The sequence below is a fragment of the Schistocerca cancellata genome, chromosome 2, assembly GCF_023864275.1.
Source record: "Schistocerca cancellata isolate TAMUIC-IGC-003103 chromosome 2, iqSchCanc2.1, whole genome shotgun sequence".
NCBI classification, from domain to species: Eukaryota; Metazoa; Arthropoda; class Insecta; order Orthoptera; family Acrididae; genus Schistocerca; species Schistocerca cancellata.
Genome location: NC_064627.1, coordinates 328,104,860 through 328,131,878, shown reverse-complemented (window position 1 = coordinate 328,131,878; position 27,019 = coordinate 328,104,860). Strand labels below are relative to the sequence as shown.

At 44.0% G+C, this 27,019-nt stretch overlaps 1 protein-coding gene and 1 pseudogene across 1 annotated transcript in view; both read right to left on the bottom strand.

Moving 5' to 3' along the window:
- LOC126153746 (suppressor of lurcher protein 1-like) overlaps nucleotides 1-22,861 on the bottom strand; it is a 348,799-nt gene extending 325,938 nt beyond the window's left edge. Inside the window, exon 1 of the mRNA XM_049916091.1 lies at nucleotides 22,780-22,861. The gene's annotated coding sequence lies outside the window, so the exon portion shown is untranslated. The remainder of the gene's footprint in view (nucleotides 1-22,779) is intronic.
- LOC126163206 (5S ribosomal RNA) lies at nucleotides 20,302-20,419 on the bottom strand (annotated as a pseudogene).
- Nucleotides 22,862-27,019: the final 4,158 nt, after the last annotated feature.

The window sequence follows — 27,019 nt, the reverse complement described above, 5'->3', positions numbered from 1 at the left end:
AGGGAGGCCTGGTTTGTTTTCGGTTCTTATCGATGGAGGCAGATAGACTATCAGTAAAGCAATTTTAAGAAATTCTCGCGCCCCCAATACGTTTTATTGCTACCTTTATTCTGTACCGGTGCCCTGTGGATGTAAATATGAAGATTTTGTAGAATTTCATACTTGTTACTGATTACTTTTTCGGCTTCTGTCAGTAATTGATTTGACTTATGTGTGGCACTGAATAATTTTTAACTGAGTTTCGTTATGAATCTTCACGTATTACTAAATTTGCACACTTTCATGGTAGGTTAGCAACGGTAATCCAGTATGACTGGTCTGAACGTTGACACAGACCATTTCGCAGCCGAATGTGCATAATGTTTTGCTAATTCGTAACGATCTGGGGTACTTTGTCTTACTAAAACAGTTATGTTATCTCGATAAGCTGAAATTCATTTTTATTAGTACAGTTCATACTAATTAGCGTTTCTTCTTTCCTTTATATCTTATATTTACTTGTTGTGTTTAACACGCTAATCAGCATTAATATAGTCATACACATGATTGAAAACAGTCTGACAAAGTTCGGATAGTTTGTCAATTTCACGCCTGTGCATAGTATGTTGGTAGCACTTCGTCGCCTTGCCTGTTATGCTGTGTAGCAGACTTTAAAGCTGTGCGGATCAGCATAACGAAAAGGGGAGGGGTCTCGCTCGTTTTGTCCACGACTGTACATTCTCAGAAATAGGCCTTAATGTGGGGAAGAAATTTGTGAGAATGTTCTAAAGTAAACTAACAAATTTCATATCCATAATGAGGGTAGCGAAACGAAACAGTGACTATGCACAGATCCTGATAACCAGACTGCGCTCCGACACTTTGTGTTGAATCCCGAACCTCCTACCACTGCCGCATAATGTGAAGACGGATGACGTTTATTACTACTGTTCCAGAAAAGTAGTTTGTGCGTCACTGCCAGTTATCATCTATCCCCCTCATCCTCTTGTGGTGTCACCGACATACACCACACTTGCTAGGTGGTAGCCTTTAAATCGGCCGCGGTCCGTTAGTATACGTCGGACCCGCGTGTCGCCACTATCAGTGATTGCAGACCGAGCGCCGCCACACGGCAGGTCTAGAGAGACTTCCTAGCACTCGCCCAGTTGTACAACCGACTTTGCTAGCGATGGTTCACTGACAAAATACGCCCTCATTTGCCGAGACGATAGTTAGCATAGCCTTCAGCTACGTCATTTGCTACGACCTAGCAAGGCGCCAGTACCAGATACTGTTGATACTCTAATACCGTCAAGAGCGAGGCTCATCATATATGGATTAAAGTTATGTATTCCACCAGCTACGTCCGTTTTTCTAAAGTCTAATTTCCTTGTCCTGTTCCAGACCTCACGCCAGCCTGTGTGAGCTAAAACGCGTGCCTTTCGGCTTCCTCTAGTAATACGGTGTTGGCTCTCCTGCCAACCCACAACACCTCTCATCACCACTGACAAAAGATACTTAAGATTACGTCTCACATGTACTCATCTACATAAAAAATTACAATGTGGAGACCACAGTCAGACAGCGATGTAAAGGTCTTTGTATGCACTGCGAAAGAATTTTTTTGTAATCGCAGCTGAATGGACCTCGAGGTCTCACAGTCAAAGGTGATGCACGACTGACAATACACCCAGTGTCTCTTGTCTGTATTTACAATGAATTCCATTAGCTATCTGGTCTTTCTAATCGACTGGCGCAGTGGTTTTAAGATCCTATTCTTTACGCTCTCTGGCTGCTGTGTTCCTCTACGCCGACGTAAAGCTGACGTAAATGCACTCAATTACTCAAAATAATTAAGAAAACAATGAAGAGCCAAGAATAAAGAAGATGCCTACTATTCAGATGATGCTGAAAATGGTGCAGGAAACCTTAACTGTAAAAGCATTATACATGTTTGTAAATACACATATAAAACATTCAACCAAGTTTTCACAAAACTTGAAATTTGCTGCAGTTACTCCACGGCAGCACATTAACAAACAGATGCAAGTTGTCTTTGTGCATTGTAATGGAAGACTTTTTCTTAAAATTATAACCGAAATTTTCAAACAAATGTCAACAGACCTCTACTAATTCAGTATGCCCAAATATGCAATAGATTAAAGGAATAGTTACTGTAAATAGCCTCTCCAGGTTTCAAGGTTCTATCTCTAATAGTTTGTTCTGAAATGGTATATAATGCGTTGCCGGCATAGGAAATGGCTCGCACCTATCTTCCCTCATTTCCTCAAACTTGACACTTGAGTATATTATTATTACTGTTATTTACAGTCACTGCCATAATTCTTCGGCATCCCAATTGTCGCTCACGCATTTTGTTTCTGCTAATTAAAAATTATTTCATTTATGTACTATTTTGATGTACTTCAAATTCGCATCTCTCTTCAGTCTCCCAAACTCCTCCTCCAAACATCTACCGGTACAAACATTCTTGGAGGCAGTGTCTCAAATGCTACCTTCATCTGATACTGCTAACCCTGCCAGCCTACATCCACTCATCACTTCACTCATCTATGCATTTTTTCATTTCAATCAGTAAATGCATTGGATGTTACGTTTTAACTTATGAACTGTCCACCTCTTACACTGTGTGGAAGATTCATTTCCACCAGTCTTTATCTTAATTCTAATTAATAAAAAAAAATCTGCCTTTTGCGTATCAACTTAAGCAAACGACGATCTGTCATTATATTGCGTCGAGCATTCATTTTTGTCAACCGCTATGTTCAGTTTTATTAAAAAATGGAAATTTTGACATCATGTGGCTGAAAAGAGCTCCATCGCATCCACTGACAGCCCACCACACGCATATGGGGCGAGCGGGATTAGAGAACACCAACTCAAAAAAAAAAAAGAAAAAAAAAGAAAATCACAACAACTCAAACACGTTTGAGTTCCAGAACACTTTTTACCAATCTGTACGTTTTTTACTTAATAGTATGTACTTATGAGGGCGTACTGTAAACTAATGCCTCCCAATTCTACACTTTTGTTCTAAATATCTACATGTTTATTTCTCAATACAGTCATCCTGGTGGCGAATACATTTCCCTCAACGAGGGACCAATTTGTTGGTGCTGTCAATGTAGGAAGTTTGACTTCCTTGTTGGCGCCACATCACAACCTCGGCTGGCACCGATTCATCACTAACAAAGTCAAGTCGGCGAATGTGTTCTGGAAGTGTTGGAAACAGATGGAAATCGAATGGGGCCAAGTCGGAACTGTATGGAGGATGAATGATGACAGTGAAACCAAGGCGTCGAATTGCTGCAGATGGCACAACACTCTTGTGTGGTATGGCATTGGCATGCTGAACGAGAGGTTGCTCCATGTGTGGATGAACGAATTTGTGCTTTGTTTTCTGAGGATCTGTTTGTCAAGCACCAGCTTAGTTACGTTACACACCGCCATGTTACACAATAGAATTGGGAACCTTCTAGCCGAAGTGGGTTGCTATTTCTGTTAACGAAACGGGAGAGTCATCCGAGTAATGTGCATGACATGTCACACCACAGCCAATATTGAGAACAGAATAACTAATTGCATTAATTTTCATCCTTATCTCCTATTTGTCAAAGTTGTGTACTTCAGTGACACCTCAGGAGTACATTTCGTAAACACCATTTTTTGAGCTGCAACTCCTCATAATTTTTCAGAGAACAGCAGCTAAGTTCACTTTATGATTGTGCCGGTTGTGTGGCATGGCTTGCGCTATACAAGGTGTTCCAGAAAGGATGGTCAGTATTCAGGGATAATTCAGGTATGATCATTCGATGCAGCAATATCTAGTAAACGTAGGCCCTACAATACATACCTTAACAGTTCTAAGTAGAGGAGACTTGTATCCAAGGTTCTCGGGTGTCCAGCCGGATCCGATCGTCGAAGTTCCACGATATTTCGGCGAATAACCGTTCCGCCATCATCAGGTGGCGCTGATGGAATACAGCACATTCGCCGGGAAAGCTTCAGATCACATGTAGAGGAGATTTGTTCCACAGTAACGAAGATGAAAAAATGCTCGTAGCTATTAAGGTAACCCCCTGCCACCCCCTCTCCCCTTTGCCTGACACTATTTAAAGTCTACAACATCGCATTGTTGGCCGGGCGCTGTGGCCGAGTTTTTCTAGGCGCTTCAGTCCGGAACCACGCGGCTGCTATGGTCCCTGGTTCAAATCCTGCCTCGGGTATGGATGTGTATGATGTCCTTAGGTTAGTTAGGTTTAGGTAGTTCTAAGGCTATGGGGCTGATGACCTCAGATGTTAAACCCAATAGTGCTTAGAGTCTTTAGCACAATTTGAAATGAATCACATTGTTGAAGCTGCAGGGTTTCCATGATTGATGTAAGGATTGGCAGTTGACCCTCAAAATTTATGTGTGTGTGTCGTTCGGGGCACAAATAGTCTAAGATTGTTCGATTGTACTGTACACATATACGGCTGGAATCTTTAACAAAACAGAAGTATCTGGTAGTATTTGCTTACAAAACTGGGCCAAGCACAGAATAATGGTTTAAGCTAATTCTTGGTTGAATCTTAAGAAAATGTTGTTCATCCACAAAATACTCGGTCGATCGATTCGTATTGCTACTCAGTATAACGACATATCACTCTTTTTTGCTTTTTCTGTGCTAATATGTTTACTTTGGTAAATATCCTGAATTGATTGTACACTGACCAATTAATGACAAAGATAGCAGACTTATTTGTAAGACATAAATCCATACTGTTTCAAAATGGAGGGGTTAGTTTACATCTCTGAACTGGTGTTTATCATTTGTCTTTCAATCTTCTTCTGTCATTTCCCCGAGACTTTTCCTCCTCCTGTCCTTTGGATATTAAGATGTGTGTACCATTGTAAGCGTAGAGATGTGAAAAATTGTCTCATCCGTACTAATAATTGCTCTTGTTAAATTATTTCTTAACGTTAATCTCTATTACGTTATTAACAGGTTATCCAGTGGAAAAGTGGGTTAGTGATATTGTGTAAACCACAATAACCGGCTGGGCTGAAGTTTGAATGGCCACCATTGCGGCCAACTCATCGAATTGTAATGACTGTTTAGAACCGGCTCTTCAATTTAATTAAGCGAAATTACAACTGCCCAATGTAAATTACATTGTCGCACTTGAAACGTTCCAAATTTACACGTTTGCAAAAAACCAAGCCAAGCTAGTTATTCAGCGAGAATGAGGTATCTTTAAATCTCGAGACTTTCTTCGTTTTATCTCGCTCAGTTCCTATTAAGATGAACTAAATTAGTCTGCGGCCCTTACGAGGGAGGGTTAATATAGGAGGGTAGGTCGGAGAAAGAGGGGGGCGTTTCGTCGTTGGTTCGTTTGGTAAGCAAGTGGGCATTACTGAACTGAAGTGGCTGGCATTGTGAGAGGAGTTGTGCACCAGGGACGGGATTAGTTAAACACCGGGAGCATATTTTCATTGAAGAGTCAGGCAAGATATTGTTTTCTCCTACATAAATCTCTCGATACGATGACGACGGTGGAAAAAGACAGTAGAGTCCACAAGATGACTAATTGGCAGTCTGCTTCCCAGGGAACAGAGAACTCCCATGATAACGTAACGCTCTTTTTCCTATTTTAGGAGTAACAGTCATGTAAAGTCTAAATACATTTGATTGTTCTTCCCTTTTGTAGAAGTCCAAATCCGTTTGATTGTTCTTTCCTTTCCTGTAGCAAACTAATGCTGTTGTCATTTCTGAAGTTGTGATACGATCTGTAACGGGACATCCTTCTCAAGCATTACTTTTACTCAACAGTAGTTGTCGATCTCAGTATTATTTTTCGAATTTTAGACAGTTGATTTTCTGAAAACTTTCGTATAATTACATACACGGTATGCTATATTTCAAGCTGAAATTTATGAAAAGGAATTAATTTATAAAATATTTTAGTTCCGATGCTATAATCGATAAGTACTAATTCCGAATGGACAATTTAAATTTATGTTGTTAATTACACAATCCTATACTGTTCACTGTCTTTATTTCTGGTTTCATTTATGGAATAATAATCTAAATTCATAATGTAACAGATACTAGTGGAAATTCATTTCTTAAGAAAAATTGTAAATCCTGTGCAATGTTGTTGTTTCCGCAGAGTGTGAGAGTAGTAAGCGTGTCTCTGATGTGGCCGGACGAATTATTGTATTTTTGTTCGAACAATGTATTTCTGCTCTGTAAATGTGAAAAATCAAAATACTGTATGATATACTAAAATATGAGAAAATATATTACGCAAAAAAAGAATACTGCAACGACAATCTTCGGTTATATTTGGTTCAAACCAACCGTGAGTGTCTAATGTGACATTTTACAACCTTCATGAATCAGACCTCTAGACAAGAAGAACTGGAGGCAACTCGTCATGACATGCTAAGTAAACTAGAAAGTTTATTGTAACCTTCGCTCCTCTCAAACTTTTATAGAAGACTTTAGTGTGGAAAATAGATGGAAGTAGGAAGGACGGGGGAGATAACAGGTCCAAAAGCAAATTCAAATTGCAAACATGTTATTTAGATAATTATGAAATGTCGTTAAACTTGCAACAAAAGACTACTTTCACTTTTTTTTGAATTTGAAGAATAGATCAGAATAATTTATGGACTGGTGTATAGGCATTTTCTTCCTGAGTACAACGTATAACTGGTAAAGTAAACCAGAGTCATTACAACAGTAATTCCAGAGGAAACGAAAGTTGGCAGTACCACTGCTCCAGAAACAACAAAAATGTTCGACTTTAAATGAAGGATGAAGACAACGTTCATAAATTACAAAATTTTTACGTAAAATTTATTTTTTCCGTGGAATAAACGTAACTCACATGTAGGCAGACGTTAACACCACAAGAGAAACGCCGACGTTTGGAACGATACCGTAATCAGGTAGCATGGACTGCTGATGAATGGGGTCCCAGTGCGTTCAGCGATGAAGTGCAGTTTTCCACTATTCCGAATGACCAAGACGACATGGGGAAAAGTTCTGTTCTTCTGTTGGCTAGGAGTGGCAAGATGGTGATAGTCATGGTTCAAATGGCTCTGAGTACTATGGGACTCAACATCTTAGGTCATAAGTCTCCTAGAACTTAGAACTACTTAAACCTAACCAACCTAAGGACACCACACACACCCATGCCCGAGGCAGGATTCGAACCTGCGACCGCAGCAGTCCCGCGGTTCCGGACTGCAGCGCCAGAACCGCTAGACCACTGCGGCCGGCGGTGATAGTCATGGCATCGTGGTGTGGCAAGCCATCGGGTATGACCTCAGGTCACAGCTGATAGTGACTGAGGGACTTCTGATGTTATCTCAACAGCCCCCTGATTCCTCATGCGTTACCTCTCATGCAACAGTTTCGTGGCGCCATATTTCAATAGGACAATGCTCGTCCCTACACGACACGTGTCTCTATGAACTGTGTGAGTGATGTTTACGTGCTTCTGTGGTCACCAAGTCAGAAAGATTCTCAGATCTTCCGCCGACGTCAGGCGCGTAATGTGGCCCCTTAGGGATACGGCAGCGAGAGATGGGAACAAAACCAATATGCACTCCGTGTGCATACCGGGGGGAGTGATTCCAGATGTGGAAAGGGTCCTACCGGATGCCATGAAGGGTACAGGGTGCACCCATCTGCAGGTGGTCGCTCATGTCGGCACCAATGATGTGTGTCGCTATGGATCAGAAGAAATCCTCTCGGGCTTCCGGCGGCTACCTGATTATTTGGTGAAGACTGCCAGTCTCGCTAGCGGGATTAAAGCAGAGCTCACCATCTGCAGCATCGTCGACAGGACTGACTGCGGACCTTTGGTACAGAGCCGAGTGGAGGGTCTGAATCAGAGGCTGAGACGGTTCTGCGACCGTGTGGGCTGCAGATTCTTCGACCTGCACCATAGGGTGGAGGGGTTTCGGGTTCCGCTGGATAGTTCAGGAGTCCACTACACACAGCACGCGCCTACACGGGTAGCAGGCGTTGTGGACTGGGCGGTTTTTTAGGTTAAATGGCCTCGGGCAAGTACAGAAAGGGCAACGGCCTCAAAGGGTGCGAGGGAAAGTCAGGACATGCGGGGACCAAGCAGCAATCGGTATTGTAATTGTAACTGTCGAAGCTGCATTAGTCAAGTACGGGAACTTCAAGCGCTGATAGAAAGCACCGAAGCTGAAATCGTTATAGGTGCGGAAAGCTGGCTGAAGCCAGAGATAAATTCTGCCGAAATTTTTATAAAGGCACAGAAAGTGTTTAGAAAGGATAGATTGCATGCAACCGGTGGTGGCGTGTTTGTCGCTGTTAGTAGTAGTTTATCCTGTAGTGAAATAGAAGTGGATAGTTCCTGTGAATTATTATGGGAGGATGTTACATTCAACAACCGAGATAGGTTAATAATTGGCTCCTTTTACCGACCTCCCGACTCAGCAGCATTAGTGGCAGAACAACTGAGAGAAAATCTGGATCACATCTCACATAAATTTTCTCAGCATGTTATAGTCTTAGGTGGAGATTTCAATTTACCAGATATAGACTGGGACACTCAGATGTTTAGGACGGGTGATAGGGACAGAGCATCGAGTGACATTATACTGAGTGCACTATCCGAAAATTACCTCGAGCAATTAAACAGAGAACCGACTGGTGGAGATAACATCTTGGACGCACTGATAACAAACAGACCCGAACTTTTCCACTCTGTAAGCGCAGAACAGGGCATTAGTGATCATAAGGCCGTCGCAGCATCCCTGAATATGGAAGTAAATAGGAATATAGAAAAAGGGAGGAAGGTTAATGTGTTTAGCAAGAGTAATAGAAGGCAGATTTCAGACTACCTAACAGATCAAAACGAAAATTTCTGTTCCTACACTGACAATGTTGAGTGTTTATGGAAAAAGTTAAAGTCAATCGTAAAATGCGTTTTTTACAGGTACATGCCGAGTAAAACTGTGAGGGACGGGAAAAACCCACGGTGGTTCAACAACAAAGTTAGGAAACTACTGCGAAAGCAAAGAGAGATTCACTCCAAGTTTAAACGCAGCCAAAACCTCTCAGACAAACAGAAGCTAAACGATGTCAAAGTTTGCGTAAGGAGGGCAATGCGTGAAGCGTTTAGTGAATTTGAAAGTAAAATTCTATGTACCGACTTGACATAAAATCCTAGGAAGTTCTGGTCTTACGTTAAATCAGTAAATGGCTCGAAACAGCATATTCAGACATTCCGAGATGATGATAGCATTGAAACAGAGGATGACACGCGTAAAGCTGAAATACTAAACACCTTCTTCCAAAGCTGTTTCACAGAGGAAGACCGCACTGCAGTTCCTTCTCTAAATCCTCGCACAAACGAAAAAATGGCTGACATCGAAATAAGTGTCCAAGGAATAGAAAAGCAACTGGAATCACTCAGCAGAGGAAAATCCACTGGACCTGACGGGATACCAGTTCGATTCTACACAGAGTACGCGAAAGAACTTCCCCCCATCTAACAGCCATGTACCGCAAGTCTCTAGAGGAACGGAAGGTTCCAAATCATTGGAAAAGAGCACAGGTAGTCCCAGTCTTCAAGAAGGGTCGTCGAGCATATGCGCAGAACTGTAGACCTATATCTCTGACGACGATGTGTTGTAGAATTTTAGAACATGTTTTTTGCTCGCTTATCGTATCATTTCTGGAAACCCAGAAACTACTCTGTAGGAATCAACATGGATTCCAGAAACAGCGATCGTGTGAGACCCAACTCGCTTTATTTGTTCATGAGACCCAGAAAACATTAGATACAGGCTCCCAGGTAGATGCCATTTTCCTTGGCTTCCGGAAGCCGTTCGATACAGTTCCGCACTGTCACCTGAAAAGTAAGAGCCTACGGAATATCACACCAGCTGTGTGGCTGGATTTATGAGTTTTAGCAAACAGAACACAGCATGTTGTTCTCATCGGAGAATTGTCTACAGACGTTAAAGTAACCTCTGGCGTGCCACAGGCGAGTGTTATGGGACCATTGCTTTACACAATATATATATATATATATATATATATATATATATATATATATATATATATATATATATATATATATATATGTGTGTGTGTGTGTGTGACCTAGTAGATAGTGTCGGAAGCTCCATGCGGCTTGTTTTCGCGGATGATGCTGTAGTATACAGAGAAGTTGCAGCATTAGAGAATTGCAGCGAAATGCAGGAAGATCTGCAGCGGATAGGCACTTGGTGCAGGGAGTGGCAACTGACCTTTACCATAGACAAATGTAATGTATTGCGAATACATAGAAAGAAGGATCCTTTATTGTATGATTATAAGATAGTGGAACAAACACTGGTAGCAGTTACTTCTGTAAAATATCTAGGAGTATGCGTGCGGAACGATTTGAATGGAATGATCATATAAATTTAATTGTTGGTAACGCGGGTACCAGATTGAGATTCATTGGGAGAGTCCTTAGAAAATGTAGTCCATCAACAAAGGAGGTGGCTTACAAAACACTCGTTCGACCTATACTTGAGTATTGCTCATCAGTGTGGGATCCGTACCAGGTCGGGTTGACGGAGGAGATAGAGAAGATCCAAAGAAGAGCGGCGCGTTTCGTCACAGGGTTATTTGGTAAGCGTGATAGCGTTGCGGAGATGTTTAGCGAACTCAAGTGGCAGACTCTGCAAGAGAGGCGCTCCGCATCGTGGTGTAGCTTGCTGTCCAGGTTTCGAGAGGGTGCGTTTCTGGATGAGGTATCGAATATATTGCTTCCCCCTACTTATACCTCCCGAGGAGATCACGAATGTAAAATTAGAGAGATTCGAGCCGACACGGATTCTTTCCGGCAGTCGTTCTTCCCTCGAACCATACGCGACTGGAACAGGAAAGGAAGGTAATGACAGTGGCACGTAAAGTGCCCTCCGCTACACACCGTTGGTGGCTTGAGAAGTATAGATGTAGATGTGTGTCAGTTCTGTCTTAGTGCTAATATCCAGGGTATAACGGAGTATAAGATTTGGTTAAACAGACATCAGTAACTGATATTCATGGGAGCTGAAAATAAACTGCTCCGGCTGTAAATAGTGTCATTGGTTCAATCGCGATCGGTTTCAGATGTACAAGACTGCAAAATGAAAATGAAGGGACTATAGTAAGAGATTATATACAGCTTTACGCTTGTTTCTTATAATAATAGTGGGAATTCACTGTCCAACTGTAAACGAGATGAGGCTACGGCCGGATTAGTCAGATGAAACACGGGTGTCGCACCAAGCAGTCAACAAAATGACCTAAGAAAAGTGAGGGGTCAAAGGAAGAAAAAAGGGGACAAAACTAAGAGAGAATCAACGAATACCGTAAGAGATCTTCCACCGTGAGGTGGAGGCCACCGCACACTAAACTCTAGGTTGCGATTAGGGGACAGCCGCACTTGAATCCGAGATACAAAATGATGCTCACGAATACAAGCGGCCTTCGTAATATGATGGAAAGTGAAGTCCTGTAGTGGCGAATAACGTAAGGACTCATAGATTAGTGTGATAGTTAACAAAAGGTGGGTACATAGTATGCAACCGAATAAAAGGTTCTTTGATGTACATCGTCAAAATATAAGAAAAATGTAAAAATTAAGAACTTGGGCATAAATATAATGCCTAGCCATCTGTCAAAAATGACATAAAAGCTGAAATTGAAAATTTCAAAAAGTTGTCAATGAGCCAATACTGACAATTTGGATAAAAATCTAGCAACTGAGTATACACAATGAGAAATAGTACTATTTGAAGACTATAATTAAAGGGACAGAAAGAAAATTATAGTCACTTTGAGACTGAAGTTTGAACAGTATTGGTGAGATCTGAGCGCTATTTCAAAAGGAATAATTATTTAGAAGCAACATATGCTTCAGCGTGGTTTGCTCGTTGAAGAGTTTCCGTTTAAGTTGTACATAATTTCTGTTTCCTCTAACAAGCAAAGGACGCGGCATTTGTAGTGACTATGGAGATTAGTATTTATGTCACTAGTAGAGTTTCTATTAACTTTCAAACGGATAAACAAAGTGGACATAGAATTATTAAGTTCCTGAATTTCCTCGAATCGGTTGTTGAAAGTGCACTCCGTCTGTTCGATGTAGAGGCACTGGGGATCATTACATTCAGTCTGATAAATGTGAGCCCATGTGGCTTTTTCTCCGAGCGGTTCTAGACACTTGCGGGCCGGGGTGGCCGATCGGTTTTAGGCGCTTCAGTCTGGAACCGCGCGATCGCTACGGTCGCAGGTTCGAATCCTGCCTCGGGCATGGATGCGTGTGATGTCCTTAGGTTACTTAGATTTAAGTAGTTCTATGTTCTAGATAACCGTTGATGTTAACAGATGTTAAGTTCCATAGTGATCACAGCCATTTGAACCATTTTTGTGGCATTTGGAGATCCTACCCTCACGGTGCCTATTTCGAAGACCAGTTCTAAAAGTTCTTAATGTTGCATTTGCTGGATGAGTGTGTCAGCGGGCTGAAGTGGATAGCCATTATATCTCTCGATGCACTTGAAAATTTCAAGTTCGTTTTGTATTCCTGTTCGCAAAAAGACACTTTGGTGGCACGATGCACTACTGCATGCAATAAAGCCATCCTAAATTTCTGCAGGTGATTCAATGAGCTGTAAATTATTGTCAGTCGTACTCTCTTTCCTAAACAATTGGCTTGTTCGTATTTCAGAAATTTCTCTGGACAGCTCCAATTTATAACTCTGGTGTGTTCTAGTATGCAACAACGTGACTCCTCATGTTCCCTGGACTTTATTTTGTGTCTTCACGGGGTCAGTGTTTAAGTTTTCGAATCTGGCAATGTAGAGGGGGGTCGAACATCTTGGTGGAGCCACGGTTACGTGACGCAGTTTTTAGAATGGGGAACCATTCTAGCGAGGATAGAAGAGCACATGGAAAAATCCACTGCCATAAGCGACTGACAAAATGCCCTCGGACCTGGGAACTGTCATCTCCGAAACGCTGAAGCTGGTCGTCTGATCACTTCCTACTGTCATCAGCATCTGTGGAATAAGGTTCAAGGATGGTGAAATCACGAATGTACGATATAGTCGATGGACGTCGGAGGTCAGAGGCAGCTGGTCCGGTCTGCAAAGCAGGATACGGCAGCGATCAGTAGCAAATCTGACACGACAGTTGAACTTGGGACTCGGCTGGAGACGATCTGTACTGTTCCAGTGTTGATACAGCGACATCGTCAGGGGGGACGGGATCATCGAGACTGGACCGTGGATCAGTTTAAACTCATCACGTGATCAGAGGATTCACCTTTTGGTGTAACATGGTTCGATAGTCGTGTTCGAATGCGACGTCGCTCAGGTGAACGGCTGCTCGGAACATACACCTCACCAAAGACGTATGAAAGGGGGGGGGGGCAGTATTATGCTATGCGGAATATGGGCCTTTAGTAGTAATCTATGGCTGTGTATCAGCTGCATACCACTTGCGTCCTTTCGTGCTTGAATCTTCCCCACGGCAAATATCAGCATAACAACTATCCATCTCATAAGGCCAGACAAGTGCTACAGTGGTTTGAGAAGCATTATAGTGAACTCAGTCTCTTGGACAACATGTTCACCGGAACTTAATCCTTTGGGAAACATCTGTGACGCTAACTGGCGTCAAATCCACGCGGATAAACCATCAGCACGTAATCTAATTGCGTGATCTTTGAGTAGCCGTCTGGTGGTACTCAGAATCACAGCTATACTGCGTTCCAAATGTGGGCCACCACGCACTTAAGAAGGTGATATTCTGTTTTGTCTCCTCAGTGGAGACCCACCACCCTGTACGGTAATACGAGGTACAAAAGGGGGTGGACTGGATCACGCACTGACGGGACTCAGCAGTCTTGCAAGAGATATGAAAAGCGGCAGAGGATCTGATGTTGAGCATAGATTAAAACATTCTATCGCAAGATGCCGCAAATCAAAATGTAAATGAATAGTTATATACAAGAAATCATTGCTAGCCGTTTTTCTGTTGATCGTTAACTCCCGAAACGTGGTAGGTTATTTCTTACCATACACAGCCTTGTGATTCGCAGAATTCTGCAGGAACTTTGTGTATTGTAGATGAACTATTGTGTGTATGACTATGGCAAAGAGCCAACAACAAACGAACCGTAGATTAAATTTTAACCAATAACTCACGGCAACATATATTCTCGTTTTGTTACTCGGAAACGTGGCCTGAGAGACGATGTTCACAGAATTTAACAGAAATTCTTTGATGCCGTTTCAATATGTACCGTGTGCATAATTGGCTGACGTAAAAGACAGGGAACAGAGGAAATACCATTCAGATAAATTTCAGTCTTTCTTTTTTACCTTTGTTTTGAAACGCGAATTCTACAGAAATTCTTTGTATGGTTTTTCCTACATTCTCCTTCCGTATATTTGACAATAGGAATATCAAAGAATAGAAGTCGCGCCAGTGACTTGAATTTTAAACAATACTTCAGTGTAGTGTACATGTTTCTTTGGTTATTTGGAAATATAGCATGAGAGAGAACGTTCGCAGAATTCCGCATAAACCTTCTGATGTCATTCGTAGGTGTATCGTCAGTAACTTTGTCAAGGGTAAACGGCAACAAAAGGAGGAAACGTTACATAAATTTTTGTCAGTACTTTCCATTTCTTGGAATGGGATTTGGGAGATGGCATTTAGACTGTAAAAATATTTGTGAGCGTGCTGTTAAAACCAATTTAGCATCGTGATTGTAGTAGCAGGAATCATATTTGGCAGGTAAAAACAGGGAGGTGCAGCGAGCACGACTAAGATATCTGGAACGAACGAGAAATTGATTCTCGTGAAGATGCTATTAAAAATACATTCTATTGTTCAACGCCACTTTTCGGCACCGATATTTACGAAAAAGTTGCGTTACGCGTGGTTTACATCCAGACTGCCAGAAGAATGAATTTTGTCCAAATTTCAAGGAGGTTTTGTTTCTCCTCACGAATTCCGCAGCTTCCTTGTTCGTGCTGGAAAATTGCATACATTCGACGAAGTAGATGCCATTCTATGTTTTCCGTGTTCGTATGAAATATATCATCGTGCAAGTTGTGAAGTCTAAAGCACTTCCGATTATTAATCGTACATACCCTGATACTCTGGCAAATTGTAACTGGTTATATTGTTAAATAAACGTTTTACAACTTTATATTGTCCCTCGTCCTTGAAGCCAGCGTCTGCAGATCGAAGAATCCAGTTGCGAAGCAGTTTTAGGTACGTTACCCGACTGCCGGTATAATAAATTTCCGAAATCACAAGAGGTATACATTTTTAGGAAAACTTTATGCCTTTGGTCGTTTACTTGGTGACAATTATAAATATAATATTTGTTGTAATAGTAAAAATCAACAAACAACCGAATGACATAGGATATTCAATAAAAGTTCATGCAATACACGTGGCTTTTCATCATATTACTTTGTAATTGTAGTAAGTATGAAAATACAATGAAGCGCCAAAGAAACTGGTGTAGGCATGCATACCGAGATATGTAAACAGGCAGAATTCGGCGCTGCGGTCGGCAACGCCTATACAAGACTAAAAGTATCTCGCTCAGTTGTTAGACAGGTTACAGCTGCTACAATCGCAGATTATCAAGATTTAAGTTAGTTAGAATGTGATGTTATAGACGGCGGACGAACGATGAGACACAGCATCTCCGAGGTAGCAAAGAAGTGGCGGTTTTCCCATACGACAATTTTACGAGTGTACCGTGAATATCAGGGATCCATCAAAACTCCGACATCTCTGAGGCTGGAAAAAGATCTTGCAAGAACGGGACCAAGGAAGACTCAAGAGAATCGTTCAACGTGACAGAAGTGCTACCCTTCCTCAAATTGCTGCAGATGTCGGTGCTGGGCCATCAATGAGTGTCAGCGTGCGAACCACTCAACGAAACAACATCGACATGGAATTTCGGAGCCGAAGGCCCTCTCGTATACAGTTGATGACTTCACGACACAAAGCTTTACGCCTCGCTCGGGCCCATCGGCACCGGCACTGGACTGTTGATGACTGCAAACATGTTGCCTGGTCGGAAGAGTCTCGTTTCAAATTGTATCAGGCGGATGAGATGTGGTGCTATAGACGAATGTTGAAAATTAGGTGGACTGATAAGGTAAGGAATGAGGAGGTTCTACGCAGAATCGGAGAGGAAAGGAATATGTGGAAAACACTGATAAGGAGAAGGGACAGGATGACAGGACATCTGTTAAGACATGAGGGAATGACTTCCACGGTACTAGAGGGAGCTGTAGAGGGCAAAAACTGTAGAGGAAGGCAGAGATTGGAATACGTCAAGCAAATAACTGAGTACGTAGGTTGCAAGTGCTACTCTGAGATGAAGAGGTTAGCACAGGAATGGAATTCGTGGCGGGCCGCATCAAACCAGTCAGTAGACTGATGACCAAAAAAAAAAAAAACGTACCGCTATGCAGACAACCTCATGAATCCATGGACCCTGCATATCGGGAGGGGACTATTGAGGCTAGTGGAGGCTCTGTAATGGTGTGAGGCATGTGCAGTTGGACTGATATGGGACCCCTGACACGTACGTAAGCATCCTGTCTGATCACCTGCATCCATTCATGACAATTGTGCATTCCGATGGACCTGGACAATTCCAGTAGGGCAATGCGACACCCTACACATCCAGAATTGCTACGCTGTAGATCCCAGAACACTCTTAGGAGTTAAAACACTACCGCTGGTCACCAAACTCTCCACACACGAACATTATTGACCATATTTGGGATGCCATGCAATGTGTTGCTCAGAACAGATCTTCATCCCTCGTCCTCTTACGGATTTATGGGCCACCCTGCAGGATTCATGGTGTCAATTCCCTCCAGCACCACTTCAGAGCCGGCCGGAGTGGCCGAGCGGTTCTAGGCGCTGCAGTCTGGAACCGCGCGACCGTTACGGTCGCAGGTTCGAATCCTGCCTCGGGCATGGATGTGTGTGATGTACTTAGGTTAGTTAGGTTTAAGTAGTTCTAAGTTCTAGGGGACTGATGGCCTCAGCAGTTAAGTCCCATGGTGCTCAGAGCCATTTGAACCATCCTACTCGATATTAGGCAAATATATTAATTTCTTTGGTTCTTCAGTGTACGAAACGTGCTGAAGAAATATAAATTAAAAAAAAAGAATGGAATTCGAACCACCATTCCCCCGCCATCAGTTCGTGCTCAAGTTTTGAATGCATTGGTATATCACTGACACGTGTAACGTATCATGCAGACTTCTCGGAAATCGCCTAAGTATTACACCATACTACTTGCACGTTATGTTGTCCTAATGGATTACTAAACTTGTGTGATGTTTGAGATAAATCCTTGATCTGAACGTCGAGGCCTCCACTTACTAGTGTCACCCGTGCGGAGCCGGAGCAAGTCGATAATGTTATACTAGATTTTGTGGTATACACCGTCCTCATAATACGCGGCAAGTTTACAGATGTCTTTTCACCCGGAAGTCCCAGTCTCTCAGCAGCACGGAAGCACCTGCAAAAGTTGTAGGATCGATTCAGACGGTGCGGCATGCTCCGATACCGTTGCTTTACCAAACCGCACGAGAAAGATTATCACTCGGTTGCAGTCTCTGTCTGAGAGATTGTAGCTCGTTACACACAGTCGTTGGGATTTGTTAATACTAGGTATTATATTTGCGTCCATACAAGTTTTCACGAACTTCATTATATTAACAGGTACTCGGTCAAAAGCTTACTCAAACTGATCAGGCAATGCTATGATTAACTTTATTTCATTACAAAGTGAGTGGACATTGACGATGGTATGAATGTCTTCATTGTTAGAGAAGTTTTACTTTGCACGATTTTGCAGTAAGAATCTCAAGTTTCGACGATGACCACAAGTTACATTTAAACAAATATCTTCGAAAGCTTGGAAACGTCGTCTATTGCATTGAATTATTCAGAGTGGAAAAGGAATGGACTTTTCTGTAATATCATGTGTCTATTAAAGTCTAACGTTTTGTGGACATCAGAGGCCAGCGTCGTCACAGTTATGTGCTCTACCTTTATCGATAATCCTTACTAATGACGGTTAATACAACAACACGGTACCACAATTTGAATCGTACAAATCATCCCTAAGCGTTACCCATCGCTTACGCCGTGTCTTTGCTGAATACACTCCGTATAACGTAGTATTACAGTTAGCGACATTTAGTTGTACCTACGCAGGTGAGATACTTGCTACAGGCTGAATTCTACTGAGGCAGTCAAAAGGCGTCACACATTTTTCAGCGTAACCCTAGTTGGAGTCAACTAATATTAAGCGTAGTATTGTAAATACACTTCTGGAAATTGAAATAAGAACACCGTGAATTCATTGTCCCAGGAAGGGGAAACTTTATTGACACATTCCTGGGGTCAGATACATCACATGATCACACTGACAGAACCACAGGCACATAGACACAGGCAACTGAGCATGCACAAGGTCGGCACTAGTACAGTGTATATCCACCTTTCGCAGCAATGCAGGCTGCTATTCTCCCATGGAGACGATCGTAGAGATGCTGGATGTAGTCCTGTGGAACGGCTTGCCATGCCATTTCCACCTGGCGCCTCAGTTGGACCAGCGTTCGTGCTGGACGTGCAGACCGCGTGAGACGACGCTTCATCCAGTCCCAAACATGCTCAATGGGGTACAGATCCGGAGATCTTGCTGGCCAGGGTAGTTGACTTACACCTTCTAGAGCACGTTGGGTGGCACGGGATACATGCGGACGTGCATTGTCCTATTGGAACAGCAAGTTCCCTTGCCGGTCTAGGAATGGTAGAACGATGGGTTCGATGACGGTTTGGATGTACCGTGCACTATTCAGTGTCCACTCGACGATCACCAGTGGTGTACGGCCAGTGTAGGAGATCGCTCCCCACACCATGATGCCGGGTGTTGGCCCTGTGTGCCTCGGTCGTATGCAGTCCTGATTGTGGCGCTCACCTGCACGGCGCCAAACACGCATACGACCATCATTGGCACCAAGGCAGAAGCGACTCTCATCGCTGAAGACGACACGTCTCCATTCGTCCCTCCATTCACGCCTGTCGCGACACCACTGGAGGCGGGCTGCACGATGTTGGGGCGTGAGCGGAAGACGGCCTAACGGTGTGGGGGACCGTAGCCCAGCTTCATGGAGACGGTTGCCAATGGTCCTTGCCGATACCCCAGGAGCAACAGTGTCCCTATTTGCTGGGAAGTGGCGGTGCGGTCCCCTACGGCACTGCGTAGGATCCTACGGTCTTGGCGTACATCCGTGCGTCGCTGCGGTCCGGTCCCAGGTCGACGGGCACGTGCACCTTCCGCCGACCACTGGCGACAACATCGATGTACTGTGGAGACCTCACGCCCCACGTGTTGAGCAATTCGGCGGTACGTCCACCCGGCCTCCCGCATGCCCACTATACGCCCTCGCTCAAAGTCCGTCAACTGCACATACGGTTCACGTCCACGCTGTTGCGGCATGCTACCAGTGTTAAAGACTGCGATGGAGCTCCGTATGCCACGGCAAACTGGCTGACACTGACGGCGGCGGTGCACAAATGCTGCGCAGCTAGCGCCATTCGACGGCCAACACCGCGGTTCTTGGTGTGTCCGCTGTGCCGTGCGTGTGATCATTGCTTGTACAGCCCTCTCGCAGTGTCCGGAGCAAGTATGGTGGGTCTGACACGCCGGTGTCAATGTGTTCTTTTTTCCATTTCCAGCAGTGTATATTAATGGGACGGGCTTTCACCTCCTATGATTTAGCTACAAGCTCTCAAATCGCAACAGTTCTACCTCATTGAATCAAGATATGGGGATTAATGAAGAACACTTGCGTATTTTGCAGCCTATAAGCACTTCCGTTAGGTAATGTTTGCAATGGTGCCAGACTAGGTCACATGCCGTCCGCATTATCTGTACGAGAGCGGGCTAAAAAGTAATGCCTCCGAATTCTTCATGTGAACAATCAAAGCTTTTCAAACAAAAACATTAACATTCTAAACTAAACTCCTCGCGAACAGGCCTTTAATGCCCAACGGCACCGACCGGCCGCCGTGTCATCCTCAGCCATAGGCCTCACTGGATGCGGATATGGAGGGGCATGTGGTCAGCACACCGCTCTCCCGGCTGTATGTCAGTTTCCGTGTCGGGACCCGCTACTTCTCAATCAAGTAGATCCTCAGTTTGCCTAACAAGGGCTGAGCGCACCCCGCTTGCCAACAGCGCTCTGCAGACCGGATGGTCACCCATCCCAGTGCTAGCCCAGCCCGACAGTGCTTAACTTCGGTGATCTGACGGGAACTGGTGTTACCACTGTGGCAAGGCTGTTGGCTTATTAACATTCTATATCATTATTTTTCATGTCTACATATTTGCAGCCCTCTGCCTCTAGAGGGTTTCAAACTTGAGCGCGTAACACGGAGGTGTGTAAAGTAACATGTTGGTGATAGAGAAACGGCTTGCAGTAATCGAGTTTCGAATTCTAAGAGACCGTCCAGCCATGCAGCACCCTTTCCTTCAGCATGACAATGCCAGACCACACAGTGCTGTGACACCTGTAACAGTACGACGCCTTGGGTTCACTGTCATCGACCATCCTCAACGCGTCCCGAACGAGTCCTATCCTATTGTCATGTGTTTACAAAACGTAACGAATGCCTTCGAGAACTTCACTTGGATAGTGATCAAGCGGTTCAAGCAGAGGTGAGGTTATGGCTTCGTCAACAATAATAAACAATCCACTCGAACAATGATGGTATCAAGAAACGGGTCTTTGGGAGAAACGTTTTCGACGCCAAGGTGACTATGCTGAGAAATGAATATCTAGAAATGAAGAATAAAGATGCAGAACGTTAATAAAGTTTTGTTTAAAAAGCATAAAGTGCTTTCACGTAAAAAATTTGGAAGTCTTTCCAGCACACCCTCGTACATGCTTGCACTTATTTATCTCATTTCAACTAGCTTATATATATAACGTTTACATTTTAGAAGAGCTTTACAACTTCTTATTTCCTGCATACATTAATTTCCTTAGTTATCTATAAATCCAAGCAATAGTGTGAAAGTGGGGACAGTAAAGCTGTAGAATTTTAGGAACGTTTGTTTTATTTAAAGATCTTTAAGAGTGTACACATGGAAAAAATCAATGGCTTTAGTTTTCAGGAAGCCTTAATAGTTAGTCACCGTCTACGTCACCAGTCAATGGACAGATTATTGTAAAGCGTGCCATATACTCACATTCCATAGGACGGTGTGGAGCAGTATTTTATTTATCCCAGAATACAAATGCACTGTTGCCAGCAAAATACTGTGTAACGAAGTCGTTCACCATCTGACATCGAACCGGCCACCTACCAGTCCAGCACCACCGCAACGACATATGTAAATGGTCTCCGATACGAAGACGTGCGTTCTCGAGAAATATTTCTATTACTGAATCTCTGCCCTCATCGGATTGACTAAAGTCCGCACACCAAGGCATTACCCCACCATAAATTCGAGTTACGATGCAGAAAGCACCAGATATGAGATCTCTTTTACATTATCATGGACTCTATATGGTTTTTTAACTTCAAATTTACAGATGAATTCTAATAATCAGATACTTGAAATGATCAACATTTGATAAAAAGAAAGCAACAAAATATGTACGCTTAAGATATAGCACGGAGCGCAAATATTCGCATCGCTATCTCTGTCCGTGTTAATAAAACAGGTAATTATAATTTTATCACTCATTTAGCAAACGCTCATAAAGCGCTGAGTTGTGACTATAAAGGTTATATCGACTTTTCTGACTGTAGTAACAGAAAATTTAATCGTCAGAGAAGGTAGGAATTGGATTACATTGCAACTGTTTAAATTTATTAACTTGACCAATTCTGTTTCACAGGTTTTCCAACAAGCAGGATTTATTTTCTGATACAAATGTGGCATCAGTTTCGTTCTTCAGAGATAAAGAATTTTCTTCTCACTAAACAAGGGCTATGCCTCTACCACCTTGTCGTAGACCTTAAGACTAGAATGCCATGGATACCATTACCAAGAACGAACGGAACGGCGTGTACCTTAACATGAGTGGAAAATTCATGATGAATGTTGATTTGGAAAATGCCGAGTATCTAGAGAAATTTCTAACAATTTTTTTATGTTAACATGGGAGATAGGGATAACAATCATTTACAGTGGTGTTCTAGTTTATATATTAACTCATGACTGAGTTTGAAAAATTGGATATTCACAAATACTACTTTTGCCGTGTTATTAACCACCGAGTGGCTGAAATATAGAAAATGCCTTTGGACGATAGTTCATGATTTTCCACTTGATACGGTTCTTTATGCCTTCTTGAATTGCCTGAACATGGCTGATACAATATGAAGTATTGTTAATAGTGTTTCAGCGGCGTATGGCTCCTATTTCTTGTCCACTACGGTGGGAAAAGTTACGAGTAGCAGGAAGATTAGAATTTTTCAATATGAAACTATCCTTTAAAACATGAAACCAATCAGAACTATTTTCATTTGTCTCAGAGTCTCAAGTGAAGACGGAAAAGAAGAAAAAACAATTAGAAAAAATTAAATTGCTAGACAATGAAAAGATACGCCCCTTTGTCCCCTCCACAGTCCACCAGAAACAAATACTGGGTGCGCGTTAGCGCACTAGTTCCACGGGCTGGGAAGCGCTACTTACGTGACCGAAGAGTTGCGCCTCGTCGTGTCTGCGAGGCGAACAGCAGCGGGGGTAGCACGACGTCCGCGTGCCGCTGCTGTCGACGGCGAACTGCGCCGCCCGAGGGTTGCGCTCCTCTCGCCGGCTGCGGCCGCGCCTACTGCGCATGCGTCTCACACGGTGCATTTCACCGCCAATCCTCATTCCTCTTAGTCGCTCTCTTCCCACAAATGACTCTTCTGTCCCCTGTTGCGTCGTTTCTGAACTAATCGGACGGAAGTTTGTATTACATTTCAGAAGGCACAAGACTTTACTGGACTGGCATTCGGTGGTTGTAATCTGTATAGATTTCCCAAATGTTGACTAATTCAAGAAGAAAAGTAATAAGTCGTTTCCAGATTTAAATTTTCACTATGCAGCGGTGTGTGCTCTGATGTGGAACTTCCTGGCATATTAAAACTATGTGGTGGATCAAACCTCGAACTAGGGACCTTTGCCTTTCGTCGGCAAGTTCTCTTACCGACTGAGCTATCGAATTACGGCTGAGGACCCCTCCTGACAGCTTTAGTTCTGCCAGTATCTTATCTCTTACCTTCCAGACTTCACAGAAGCGCTTCTGAGGCAGATTAGCACTGCTGGAAGGAAGGATTCTGCGGAGACATGGCTTAAACCTAGTTTACACGACGGCATTGGGTTGTGCCACTCGTGTGGAATGAGTTGCACGCAGATGGTTTCACATTCGACAGAAGACACGGCGAAACCAGTATATACTTCAGTGTCTTCGTTTTGTGGGTTCCTGAGTCGTGTCTGAAATGAAAGTTTTGGCAGATACACGTCGCATGGGTTGCGATGAAGTTAAAGCTTGTTGCTTGGAATAGCTGCATAAGAAAAAAATAAGAAACGTGTTTCGATTCGTGACAGGATGAAGAGAAGATGTCAGCTCGGTTGCTCAGCATCCTTGGAAGACCCAAAAGTTCTTTTAATTATCTTAGAATGACACCAGAACTGTTAAAATTTCTTCTAAAGAGATTTAAGGAAGACATTTGGGATGGCTTAGAAACTCGACTTCTTTCCAAACCATAACATCCTGCATAGTACCATTTGTGGTGCCTGCGCTTGGGGAACAATGGGATGGAGTACAAGTGTCCAGATTCCTCAATGAGACTGTCTCCAGAGGAGCTGTATCTGCCATAAAGGGGAAAGAGGGACAGCCCTCATACTAATATTCACTAGCAGATGTCTCAATACTTTCGATCAGTGTATTTCCGAATAGGACAAAAATGTTAGTATGGACCTTGTACGTAAAACACCAAGTGGCGGCGTATCTTATTACGACACAGTTTAAGTCGGCAACCTCTGCATGATGCATTAACCCGCTTTCCGATCAGATAGTCCGCTTGCAGCACCCTAGAGGGAACCAAACTATGCTTTTACTCCGAAAAACAAAACAAAAAAAAAAACAGATGCACCTGCCTAATATCGTGTAGGGCCCCGCTGAGCACGCAGAAGTGGCGCAACAAGACGAGGCATGGACTCGACTAATGTCTGAAGTAGTGCTGGAGGGAACTGATATCATGAATCCTGCAGGCCTGTCCATAAATCCGTAAGAGTACAGTGGGGAGTGGTGATCTCTTCTGAACAGCACGTTGCAAGGCATCTCAGTTATGCTCAATAATGTTCATGTCTGGGGAGTTTGGTGGCCAGCGGAAGTGTTTGAACTCAGAAGAGTGTTCTTGGAGCCACTGTGTAGCAATTCTGGATGTGTGGCGTGTCGTATTGTCCTCCTATAGTTGCCCAAGTCCCTCGTAATGGACAATGGACGTGAATGGATGCGGGTGATCAGACAGGATGCTTACCTATGTGTCACCTGCCAGAGTCGTGTCTAGACGTATCCCATATCACCCCGACTGCACACGCCCCACACCATTACAGAGACTCCACCAGCTTGAACAGTCCCTTGTTGACGTGCAGGGCCCATGGATTTATGTGGTTGTCTCCATACCCGTAAACGTTCGTCCACTCGATACAATTTGAAATGAGACACGTCCGACCATGCAACATGTTTCCAGTCATCAACAGTCCAGCGTTGGTGTTGACGTGCCAGGCGAGTCGTAAAGCTTTGTGTCGTTCAGTCATGAAGAGTACGCGAGGGGGACTTCGGCTCCGAAAGCCCACATCGATGATGTTTTGTTGAATGGTTAGCACGGTTACACTTGTTCATGGCCCTGCAGTGAAATCTCCAGCAGTTAGAGGAAGGGTTGCACTTCTGTCACGTTGAACGATTCTCTTCAGTCGTTGTTGCTCCCGTTCTTGCAGGATCTTTTTCCATTCGCAGCGATTTCAGAGATTTCATGTTTTACCGGATTCTTGATATTCACGGTACACTCGGAAACGGTCGTACAAAATCTCCACTTCATCGTTACCTCGGAGATGCTGTGTTCGGTCGCTCGTGCTTCGACTGTAACACCACTCTCAAACCCACTTAAAACTTGATAACGTGCCATTGTAGGCAGCAGTGTCGATGTAACAACTGCACCAGACACTTGTACTACAGATGCGTTTCCCACCGCAACGCTGTATTCTGCGTATTTACATATCCCTGTGTTTGAATACGCATTCATACGCCAGTTTCTTTGGCCCTTCAGTGAAGTATGAAATCACTTTAAAATTACGTAGGAGTCGTTGAGCAAGACTCCAAGGACATAAAGGTGCTCATGAGATCCCCAGGTCGACTGACCTCATACATTCTGATCATATCCAGGACGCGATCACGGGAGATGCGCACACAGTAGAACCAGCTGCGTGAGACATGGGCCACAGTTGGTCTGAAAATCAGGAGGCATGTCCGCCATTGACAACCGCATTGATGGGAACACATAATGCACCCAGGAGCATTGTCGATGATTATCGCTTAGGTAGCCTAGATTTTGCGGCGTGGGGAGGCCAAATGTATGAGTATACAGACTTCCAAATCATCGAACACGGTACACTCACAAGCGAACGTGACTTGTACTCTGTACTCTTCCTCCAAGTGCGTCTTTTCATAGGTGAATTCGGACCTGACTTCATTTATATGGATGACAGTGCACGACCGCATCAAACAGCGCATGTGAAGGAGTTCTTGGAACGCTAGAATATTCGGGCTAATGGTCTGGCCTGACCGTTCTCGCGTCATAAATCCAATGTAAGCATGAGGGATGCGCTGGGGAGACGTTCTACAGCACGTTCACATGCTTGTCAGCCGCGTTGGTGGAGGAATGGAACGCCCTAACACACAAACTCTCAGAGCATTTTGCAGAGCATGCATTGACGTACGTGGTGATCACATCCCCTCTTACGAAATCTCACCTATTGCGATGTCGATTTGACCATCAAAAACTCCGCTGATTTCAGTGAAATTACTATCTCTGAATAAAAGTATCGTTTCTGTTCGTCTCATGATCTCATTACGTATTTATTACAGTTACCTAATCTAGCAGTTATTTCTTTGCTTGGTCCAAAGTTCATCGAACTACACTCCTGGAAATGGAAAAAAGAACACATTGACACCGGTGTATCAGACCCACCATACTTGTTCCGGACACTGCGAGAGGGCTGTACAAGCAATGATCACACGCACGGCACAGCGGACACACCAGGAACCGCGGTGTTGGCCGTCGAATGGCGCTAGCTGCGCAGCATTTGTGCACCGCCGCCGTCAGTGTCAGCCAGTTTGCCGTGGCATACGGAGCTCCATCGCAGTCTTTAACACTGGTAGCATGCCGCGACAGCGTGGACGTGAACCGTATGTGCAGTTGACGGACTTTGAGCGAGGGCGTATAGTGGGCATGCGGGAGGCCAGGTGGACGTACCGCCGAATTGCTCAACCCGTGGGGCGTGAGGTCTCCACAGTACATCGATGTTGTCGCCAGTGGTCGGCGGAAGGTGCACGTGCCCGCCGACCTGGGACCGGACCGCAGCGACGCACGGATGCACGCCAAGACCGTAGGATCCTACGCAGTGCCGTAGGGGACCGCACCGCCACTTCCCAGCAAATTAGGGACACTGTTGCTCCTGGGGTATCGGCGAGGACCATTCGAAACCGTCTCCATGAAGCTGGGCTACGGTCCCCCACACCGTTAGGCCGTCTTCCGCTCACGCCCCAACATCGTGCAGCCCGCCTCCAGTGGTGTCGCGACAGGCGTGAATGGAGGGACGAATGGAGACGTGTCGTCTTCAGCGATGAGAGTCGGTTCTGCCTTGGTGCCAATGATGGTCGTAT